Source organism: Delphinapterus leucas, chromosome 5 (assembly GCF_059928025.1).
Source record: "Delphinapterus leucas isolate spDelLeu-1000000601 "Yukka" chromosome 5, BTC_Dleu_Yukka2, whole genome shotgun sequence".
Lineage (NCBI taxonomy): Eukaryota > Metazoa > Chordata > Mammalia > Artiodactyla > Monodontidae > Delphinapterus > Delphinapterus leucas.
Window position 1 is genome coordinate 103,163,920 of NC_143133.1, and position 11,390 is coordinate 103,175,309.

At 44.6% G+C, this 11,390-nt stretch overlaps 1 pseudogene; it reads left to right on the top strand.

Moving 5' to 3' along the window:
- The first annotated feature begins 1,069 nt into the window (after positions 1–1,069).
- LOC111171111 (ataxin-2-like protein pseudogene) lies at positions 1,070–5,262 on the top strand (annotated as a pseudogene).
- The last annotated feature ends 6,128 nt before the right edge of the window (positions 5,263–11,390 follow it).

An 11,390-nucleotide genomic window follows, 5' to 3' on the forward strand; every position in this document is an offset into this window, starting at 1 on the left:
AAAAGGTGAACATTTACAGAGTTAAATAATAGCAATGCCAGGGAAATATGTACCTATGTCAATGGAGAGATAACTGAAGTTCCACCACACCCCAGTCAGGAAAATAAAGTCAAGCAATTATTATTATTTTATTAATATTATTAATAGAAGAAGGAGGAGGACTATTACCACTTTTAGGACCATAGTTCCAGTTATTATTTACTTTTTCTTAGGGTGAATCAAGGAAAGCCCTTGATTCACCCTAAGAAAAAGTAAATAATAACTGGAACACAATCATAGCTCATTGCTTGAGGCATTTGTATAAAATCCATTTGGGGATGTTCAAAGGGGCTTCAGGACTTTACCTCCGTTTCACTTCCTACTTTTATAGTTTTGTAAGGATCATGCCATTGGCAGCTAGGACATGTTTTAGAGATATCCTCAGCAGTAGCCTTATTAAAATCAGGCACCAACGTTATTTTCTAATTGTTGACAATTTATCTCCGCCACTGTGTGTGATGTATAAAACATGTTTACTTAACTCTGCTTGAAATCTTTCGGCTCCAGAGATCTCTTGAGTGCCAAAGTTATCCCCATGAACTATGCATCTTAATCTCTTCCACATTTTTTTCTCTGCATCGTTGGTTTGTCTCTGACGGTCAACAATAACCTCTGTAAGCCCCTTCAACATGAATCTTCCTTAAGTGCTTATAGGCACAATTACTTGGGTAAACGACGCTTGCTGATCATAGTGGTCACTGCTATATTTAGTTTTATCTGTTCAGAGGGAGGATGCCCCTGATGGATGACAGTTGGTTTTTGGCCAAGTACCAGAGACATGAGATTGTACAAGCACCGCACAGAAATTCTCATGTTGCCTGCTGGATGTGAAACTATGCCTCCTCCAGGCTGAGCATCTGCTTCCTTTGGGGTTTCTTAATTCGGAAGAAATCTATTGGTCCCTAGGTCATATGGTCATGTGCAAAAATTAAATTTCAACTTACATACATGTTTTGTTAGGGTGGTCAATAAAATGCTTTGAGTCATAATAATGTGTTATGGTGAGATAAAATTATCTGGAATTAAAGGAATGGAGCTCCCGACACCATGGGGCTCGGCCCCGCTCACCAACGGCAGAGGGGCCCCAGCTTCCCAGTCCCCCTCGCTTCCCACAGTCTCCAGCAGGGGCCCAGCCCAGGCCTCCTCTTTCCCTCCCTTCCCCCTAATTCCCCTTCCGGACGCTGCCCTCAAGTTGAAGCCTCAGCCACCACAACAGACCTCGAGCCCCAGCAGCCGCCCTCATGCAACAGGCCGTGGTCCGCTGGCCTCCCAAGAGCACCAGCTATCCTAACGGAGGCCTCCTGGGGGGCCCCTGGCCTCCACCTCGGCTGCCCCAGGGCCTCCCGCAGCGACTTCCCCCTGCCTGGGGCCTGCAGCTGCTGCGGGGGGCAGGCTCTGCCGGAGCCGAGGGCATCTTGGCGCCGCAGCCACCGCCACCACAGCAGAAACATCAGGAGAGGCCAGGGCAGCAGCCATCGGCAGTGCCAGGGGACAAAGCACAGGAAAGGCACCCCACAGTCACTGGTGTTTGAGGGTGACAGCAATTCTAGAATGCTGCATTTCCTTACAACTGTTGTGGGCTCCACTTGTGATGTAAAGGTGAAGAATTGTACCAGCTGTGAAAGTATCTTCAAGATGCTGAGCTCAAAGTTCGAACTGGCAGTAGACGCTGTGCACAGAAAGCATCGGAGCCAGCAGGTGGTCCTCATCAGGAAGACATTGTGGACACCATGGTGTTTAAGTCAAGTGATGTCGTGCTTGTCTACTTCCAAAACGTTGACTTCAATTATGCTACTAAAGTTCACTGATTCAGCCATTGCCATGAACTCAAAAGTGAGTGGGGAGCACAAAGAGAAGATGCTTCAGTGCTGGGAGGGGGACGACAGCAACAGCGATGACTATGACCTGGAGTCTGACATGTCCAACGGATGGGACCCCAATGAAATGTTCAAGTTCAATGAAGAGAACTACAGTGTAAAGACCGCCTATGACAGTAGTCTCTCTTCCTGTCCCTTAGAGAAGAACAACTCAGAAGAATTTCATCAGCGGGAGCTGTGTGCAGCCCAGTTGACTTGAAAGACTAAATCGAGCCCCCAGTACTGCCTGCGGATCACCATGGAGAATGATGAAGGGTGCACCGAGGAGGAGAACAGTACAGTTCAGCAACGGGGTTCAGGAAGAGAGAGCCCCAGCTTGGCATCTAGAGAGGGAAAGTATACCCCTCTACCCCGAGTTCAGGAATGTCCCAGGGGAGGAGTTTGATGCAGTAGTTCTCGTGCCGGCCGGCCTGTCCTTAGCTCTTTGCCACCTCTTGGCCTTCGCCATCTTGACAATAGCAGCCCTAGCCCAGGTTCTGAGACACGCAGTATCAATGGAGGCCCCTCCCGCATGTCCCCTAAGGCACAGTGGCCTCTGAGAGGTACCAAGACTCTGTCTTCCCCCAGCAACAGGCCTTCTGGAGAAGCTTCTGCTCCACCTGCTCCTGCAGTGGGCCGGATGTACCCCCTGCACTCTCCCAAGTCAGCTGCCCCTGCCCCAGTCTCAGCTTCCTGTCCTGAGCCTCCCATCTGCTCAGCAGTACCGACCCCTTCAGCTTCCATCCCCATGATGTCATCAGTTGGGGATCCTGGAGTAGGCTCCATTTCCCCATCTTCTCCAAAGATCTCACTGGCCCCCACAGATGTAAAAGAACTCCTGGCCAAGTAACCTGAGAGAATGCTGCAGTTCCAGGAGCTGTCCTGGATAGCTAGGAAAGTCCCTGGCCTTCAGAACAAACAGAAACACTTTCAACTGGAAGAACTGAGAAAGTTTGGGGCCCAGTTTAAGTTTCAGCCCAGTAGCTCCCCTGAGACCAGCCTGGATCCTTTCCCTCCCCAGATCCTAAAGAAGGAGGTCAAAGGGGGAAGGAGAAGGAGGTCTTTTGGCTTCAGACTCCATGGGGGCTGTTTCTTCCTTTTAGAATCCGTATCGCTTAAGGAGGACGAACTACCCCTGCCACCAGCAGGAGGCACCGAGGGGCGGGATCAGCCCCCTCTGCCTTGCCCAAGCCAAAGAGATGACAAGGATGAGGTCCCTGTTGCTCAACAAGTGAAGAAGTCGACACTGAACCCTAAGGCCAAGGAGTTCAATCCCACTAAGCCCCTGCTGTGTGTTAATAAATCAATCAGTACTCCAACTTCTCCTGGGCCCTGGACTCATTCAACTCCCTCCATCCCGGTGCTGACAGCAGGTCAGAGTGGGCTATAAAGCCCCCAGTACATTTCCTACATACCTCAGATACACATGGGACCAGCTGTTCAGGCACCTCAGGACAGAAATCCTGTGTCCAACACAATGCCTGGACAGCAGGACAAGTACCAGGGAGCAAAAGGCTCCCTGCCCTCCCAGCACTCGGACAAATACCAGACAGCTTCAGCCCCTCTGATGATGCAGGCCACCGCCACCGCTTCTGCCCCACCTCTGGTGGCTGCCACACCTTATTCTTCCTACATCCCCTACAACCCACAGCAGTTCCCAGGCCAGTCCACCATGATGCAGCCCATAGCCCCCTACCCCTCACAGACAGTGTTTGCCCCCATGCTTCAAAGCAACCCATGCATGCTGACGTCAGGGAGCCATCCCCAGGCCATTGTGTCACCCTTCACCCCTCAGTACACTTCTGCAGAGCAGCCCACCCCCCAAGCCCTTTATGCCACGGTTCACCAGTCCTATCTGCACCATGCCATGTAGCTCCATGCGCACCAGCCGCAACCAGCCACCATGCCTATTGGGAGCCAACTGCAGCCCCAGCATGTGGACCCTGGTCCCATCCAGCACCAGGTGGGGCAGGCCCCACACCTGGGCAGTGTATAGCCATAGCAGAGCCTGTACCACCCAGGGGTCCTGACAGGTACACCACCTTCTCTGCCACCCGGACCTTCTGCCCAGTCCCGTCAAAGCAGCTTCCCCCAACCAGCTGCTGTGTATTCCATCCATGCCCACCAGCAGCTGCCCCATGGTGTCACCAATATGGCCCATGTTACCCACGCCCATGTCCAAACTGGAATCATAACAGCCCAGCCTCCTCACCCTGGGGCTCCCCACCTGCCCCAGATGATGATGCTGCACCTACCCCAGAGCCATGGGGGCTCCCCTCAAGGTGCAATGCCCCATAGTGGGGTGCCTGCATTCTCAGCTTCCATACCCTCACCCTACCCCTACATCGGACACTCCCAAGGTGAGCAGCCTGGCCAGGTGCCTGGATGTCCAGGAGGAGCTGATGACAGGATTCATGAGTTCTCATTAGCTGGAGGAATTTGGCTGATGCACTGCAGGTAGGGCAGGATGCACGGGCTTTGGGTGGGGAGTGAGGGGTCTTGGAGGCAGGGCTGTTGCACAGGGCGCCTGCCGACCTGCACCTGTCTGTGATGTAGGGTGAGCAGAAGCCACAGTCGCTGCCACCAGGGGCTTGCTCCTGGCTCTGTTCTTTGCTTCCTTTCATCCTCCCTCAGTTGTGATCCAGCAGCCCCCCTCCCCGCTGCCTCCTCAGCTCTCAGTGAACCCAGCTGTCTCCTGACTTAGCCCAGGTAAGGTCAGCACAGCAGACAACGTCAGGCTGGGATGTGGGGGGCTGAGCTGGGCACATGAGGAAGAGCTCTGGTTCACTGGGAAACGGCGATTGATCTGTGCTTCTGACATCCCCATGAGACACCTTGAGGAGGCCGGACCTATCAACACTCCCCCCACACCCCACACTGGACGGCATTGGATGAAGGGACAACTGCTTGGGTTCTAATGTGCCTGCTCTCTTCTCTTTCCCCTCCAACCAGTTCAATCTCATCCCTCCAGGCAGCTCCCCTTCCACCCCCCATGGAACTGAAGATTGTCCTGGCTGTGACCTGAGACTTCCATGAGTGGAGGGAAGAGTGATCTATGTCTCTTCCCCCAGCAGCTCGGAGAAGTCCCAGCCCCCCAGCCCCTTATCTCCCCCTTGGGGATCTGTGGAATTCCTGACAAGCACCTTGAATGGGAAGGGCCTCAAAGTGGGCAGGGCCAGGGTCCAGCAGGGGTGGGGGGTTTATGCTCTGCCCCTGCCCATCCCCACCCCATCTTGCTCTCCTATCCTCTCATCTATTCCCCCGCTGGAGATGGAAGATCTTTTATTTTCTATTATTTATAACCTCAGACTTGGGGCCCCTGTTCTTTCTTCCCCATTAACTTGAGTGATCTGTGTGAGAGACACAGGTGACCCACCAGGATGGTTGGACAAGGACTTTTACTTTTTATTACATAAAAATATTTTTTAAAATTAAAAAAAATATGAAATTTTAAACTAATGTGAGATGCCCTCATGGGCTGTGGAGGGAAATGGGCACCTGGGAAGGGTCAAAGCAGAACCTGGTGTACAACACATTCATGGTCTCATGTGTGACATCCCCACAGATGCTCAACAGTAATCCTATGAGAGATTTTAAGTGATGATAAAAATGCTGCATTACCAGGTGAATTCAGGGGCCAGGAAAATATTGGTGTCACCTCATTTGCACTCATAGCTGGCAAGGATTACATAAATGATTATCTACTTGAATACATTTCCTCCTTTTACTTTCAAGTCTCCAAGAAAAACCTTTGGTTGACTCGGTACATTATTTATCAGTAATTAAAGTTTAATATTTACAGTGTCTCCCCAAACTTGTGCTCTTTTAAAAATGTGACATAATTGTGGTGCTGCACTGTTCCATTTTCTAAGGGGTAGCTAATAAGTTTATAGTTCCTTCAGTTTAACAGGACACAAATTAGAAAGTGGGCCATACTTCTTGAATTTTTTCCTAGAATTGGTTCTTATAATGAATTTTGAATTGTCCTTTTCCTGGCAGAATTCACTTGGGTTTCCAAGGTATTTTCAAACCCAGCTTATGGGACTTCAGCATGAGGGTCCCTATAAAGCCATCAAGTATGAGGGGAATGCTCAACTAATGACTAATGTACATTCATGGGAGAGCTCTTTTCCTACTGGGGAGGAAAGCAGTTATCTCTTGGCCTTGGTTTTAGTCATCTTCATTACTATAACAACCCAAAATGTTTCTACTCAATAACAATTTCCAAAGGCAAGAGAGAAAATGTGTTGCTAAGGAGACGGCTGACACACAGAGGAAGGAGGGGTTTACAGCATCTGTGACCATGCAGCTACGGTTTCTCATGCCTCTAGCTCTTGGCCCACAGGGACTCACAAAAGCCTCTCCATGAGACTGCAGTGACACAAAGATACTGGTAGATCCCTCACGGTCCTCAGATCATATTTCATGCCAATTCATCTCAATCCAGGAGATTTGATATGTATCTTGAATAACTTCCTTAGTGGCAAACCCAGAAGGAACAAACAGAGAGCTCAGTTTTACAATTGTACTTCATATGTGGGAGATCATTTAATCACAGCCATAATGTAGTTGAGAATGTGGAAGTGATAGTGTGGTGGAAAGTGGACTTAGCTAAGAACCTGAAGAGATGTATACTTGGTGTCACTGTACCCTGAAAAATCATGGTGGTCTTCCATATTCATCAAAACTCTTTTAAACAGAGCTCAAAGATATAAGTACTGATGTCTTCTCCTTTTTAAAAAATAATTGCACTTTAAATATCACTTAATTAACTTATCTTTTATTATTTCCATAATAAGGAAACCTAAAATTCTTAACAGCAATTGAAAACTGCAATGGTTTACCCACTAGCAAAGTCAAATTACACTGCAAAGGGAAAATTTGCCCAGGATCTGCTCACCAGGTGAGAAATGTGAGAAAGAGGTAAAGAGAAGGTCTCTCAGGGGTGGAGAGGTTCAGGTGGAATGTTTACCTGAGGTGGCCACAAGTAGCAAATCTAAAAATCACAATCTTGAAGAGAAACTAAAGATCATAGATAAGTTGTTCCAAGTTTTCAGACTAATGACAAAGGCAAAGCAAAAGAGGGAGACATTCACTGAGAGCAAGGATATCTACAGCGTACAATGCTGAGCTGAAACTGTGCGCAAGGAACAGCGATTGAGGAGCATACCCACATGTGTCTGGTTGTATTATACAGGCCAGGAGGGTGGCTGGCAGCACTGTGCACTGTCAGACAGGAATGAACAGTGAGCTGCTCTAACATTTAGCTTAAGTCATAGAGGAGTTCTTTCTTTTTATCATTTTTAGTAAATTTCTCTGTGAAAAAAATATCAATATACGGTAGGCAATAGGGTTCTGATTTGCTCAAAGGCGTATCAAACACCAGTCAATTAAAATTTCAGAACTCTATGATTAACCTATTCAGAGTAGAAAAAAATGTCCTTCAGTAATTGATACATTTTGCCGAGCCAGGTGTACCCCTCTTTATGTTATTTCAGGAGTAACATGAGTGTTTACCTCAATAAACTCATTCAGTGTAAATTTAAGGAACTCTTTCATAGTAAGAGTAAATACTCATTCATAGTAAATTTAAGGAACACTTTATAATTGTAAAAAATTTTCTCTGAGTTCAGTTTCACGTTATACCAATATGTAGCATTACTATATATATTCAATAGAAATGTTTCTACCAAAATCCAAAATTTATTAGACTTTCATTAACTTCAAAGCCACTCATGGTATACCCTCCTTCCTGGAAGCTTTGGGTGTTAGAGGATCACTGTGCATTATTTGCTGTAAGAGGGACACTGAAATGCCTTCTGTACTGGTTCTGTACCAGCTCACAAATACAGTCTGGTTAAAAATTCTGTAATTACTAACTCTATGTGTCAACAAGTATGCCAAAAGCATTAGAATGAATCCTCTTTAAGGACCACTTTCTATGCTTATTAAACTTGGCAAAGTGCTGAGCAAACAAAAAAATACAGACACATTTGAAAAAATAATTCAGTGAATAAACAAATGAATGACGAGTATGCATTCAAAAAATACTTATGGGTTGCCTGATTGGTATACTCTAACTGTACCTTAGAAGTTGGGATTATGTTTGTAAACATAATATATGTAAAACTTGTGACAAATCTCTTCTAACACAAGGACTGAGGCCACTGTTTGAGTGTTTCAACTCAATCAACAAACCACTATAGGAAGCCTAATGTTCTTCAGTTAAATGCACCCTCAAGATACTGGTACAGGCTGAGGCGAGCTCAATATGAAAAACTGCACATATTTAATCTGAAGATTATATAACAAAGTTATAAATTCCGAAAAGTCCCAGTTATCATTTAAAGTACTAGCCCTCATTTATTCACGCATGGCCAATGTAGCACAGGTGGACAAGGGCAGCTTATCCTCCTCTCCCGGAGGCATGATTGCACCCTCTGTAGAGGCTATCTGCTCACCAGGAGTGACTTCATCTTTTACCCTGAAAGAAACAGGGCTCCCAGAAGTACCCCTGTGTTTTGACTTCATAACCACTATCACTGCCTTTTTCATGCTATGACCATCCTGTCGCTTCTCTCCCCAGCTCCCCTCCAGGCAGCCAGTGTGCTTCCCAATCAAGCCTTGAGGACCAAAACTGACCAGTACTACTTCCATGATTCCCCAATGATCCTTCCCTCCATATCCAGATTTGCAGGTTTTGTGCCACATCTAGACAAAAAAAAGAAGGGATTGCAATAGTTATAAAGAGGGTCTTTTTAAAAAATTAAAGGGAAACAAAATGTGACATAGATTCTGGTTGGCTCATTAACAGCAACTTGGAAGTGACCCTATCCACAAGCAGAGCTGTGATGGCCTCTCTTTCAGACCTGAGATGTTAGGTCTACAAGCCCTTTATTTTATAGTTTTTATCACACTTTTAGCCCTTTAGCTTATCTTCAGCTTTATGTTCTATATTGAATATTTTTTACCTAGAAAACTTTAATTTGTCATATAATACCCAAGTCAAACATCATTTACTCATTCTTAAGTAAAGTTAGTTGATCCATCCCCAGTGCTTCCTCAGCTCTTAATATGTACTTCCATAACATGTGTTATCATGTGCCTCCATGACATGTGTTAGCATGTACTTCCATAACATATATTAATAAGCTCACGCACATGTGTTAACATGCACCTCCATGCTGTGTGTCAGCATGTGCCTCCATAACATATTCTAAGATGTACTTCCATAACTGTGTTAGCCTCTACCCCATAATGCACTTTAATGTGTGCCTCTGTAACATGTGTTAACATGTACCTCCATAACACATGCTACCACGTACCTCTATAGTGTGTTAACACATACTTCCATAATGTGTTAACATGTACCTCCATAATATGCTAATGTGTACTCCTATGATGTGTTAGCATGAACCTCCATAACATGTATTAATAAGTACCTTGGTAATGTGTGTTAAAATATATACTTATATGTCTTAGCCCTTTTGGGCTGCTATAACAAAAATCCCATAGACTGGGCAATTTATAAACACCAGAAACTTATTTCTCACAGTCTGGTTGCTGGGAAGTCCAAGATCAAGGTGCCAGATTTGGTGTCTGGCAAGGGTTCACTTCCTGGGTTATAAGTGTCCGTCTTTTTGGCTGTATCCTCACATGCTGGAAAGGATGAGGAAGCTCTTTGGGGTTTCTTTCATAAGGGCGCTCATCCCATTAATGAGGGTTCCACCATCATGACCCAAGCACCTCCCAAAGGGTTGGGTTTCAACATATGAATTGGGAGGGGGACCCATACATTCAGGCTATAGTTCTGCATGACATGTGTTAGCATGTACCACTAGCAAGTGTTAATATACATCTCAATAATATGTATCAATATGTATTCTTGCTTCTAGGTAGGTGTACAGGATTTAGTTCTTATAGACTGGCTGGTGGTTTCACTCTAACTGTACTTTAATCACTAAGAGAAAAGTTCCTATTTACCTTAAGCCATCAAGTCATACTGCCTTAACTAATGCATGTCTCTTCCATGCTTTAGTTGAGTAGCTAATATGCTTACAAACAAGACATGTAAGCCTTCATAAAGTTTACATTGTGGAGGATAGAAGTGTAATATATAAGTAGACAAACAAATAAACTAGTGGTGATAAGTCCTACAAAGGAAGCATACAAACTATGACAGCAATTACTGCGGAACCTAACTTAGATGGGGCAGTCAGGGGAGGCTTGAGGAGGAACATCTGGGCAGAGATCTGAAGGTCCAGAACGGGCTAGTTATTTCCTTCCTTTGTTTAAACTGCCCTGTATCAGCCACCACTGGCACAGTGTCTGGAACATAGTGGGTGTTCACAGATAAATCAAAGAAAACTTAGAACATTGACCTCATGTAAAAAATATCTTTGTGTAGTAAATGAACGAGTGCATAAATGATTTGTAAAATCTGTATTTGGTGAAAGCTCCCTTCAACTTAAAGTAATTACATGTAAATTGATCTAAATTAAACTTAGGTTGACATGCTATACTTTATTTTAGTCAAATTTGCATTTAATTAGGTAATTAACATGTTCTGATCATTTCACAACACTTTTATAGAATGCTGATTACAGTTCATAAATGAGCATTGTACTACGAATATTTAACATTTTGTTCATTACAAAGGGAATTCCACATTTTCTAAAATAATTTACAGTTACACGTTTCTTTCAATCATTTTTCTCTCATGGATTACTGCTATGTTTGGATACTATATCTTTACAATCTTTTCTTTAACATTCACGTCACTTAAAATCTCTCACACATAAAACACTAGTCATTTCTCAATTTTAAGCCACCTATTCCTGAAGGGACACCCCTGCAACTGGTAAATTCCATTTCCTTTTGGATCTCAAAAGATAAGTAAGGATAGCAACACCTATGTTCTTCTGACAAGTCAAATGACCTGAAAATTGAATTCCTAATTAATATGTTCTGTTTAGACAATTACCATTATGTAAATGATCATTAGCATTATACCTGTGTTCAGAATTCATGATAAAAAATATCAAATTTTGGTCTTGTCTTGAAAAGTTTATCTAGCAAGAAGAAGCAGAGGACACAAATAAATATAGAAAACAAACATACTTCTTACTCAAGCTTGAAATGAAGAATAATATCCTCTCCTTGTATTGATCCTTTTTATCATTATGTAGTGTCCTTCTTTATCTTTCTTTATAGTCTTTGTTTTAAAGTCTATTTCATCTGATATGAGTATTGTGACTCCCACTTGTCATGAAATGAAGAATAAAATGAGCTGCTTGTTTCTCCAACTCTTTGAAGGGTTAGCCTTCCCACAAGAATTTAATTATTTTCAATATGGACCACACAGATTAATCCTGGTCAAAAAAATTAACCAGCAATAGTAAGTTTCTTAGTGATAGCACTGGTCTTCTGCAGAAGCCACAGAGTGGCTGCTAGGAGCAGAGAGGAGTCAACATTACAACTTGATCTTAAATATTT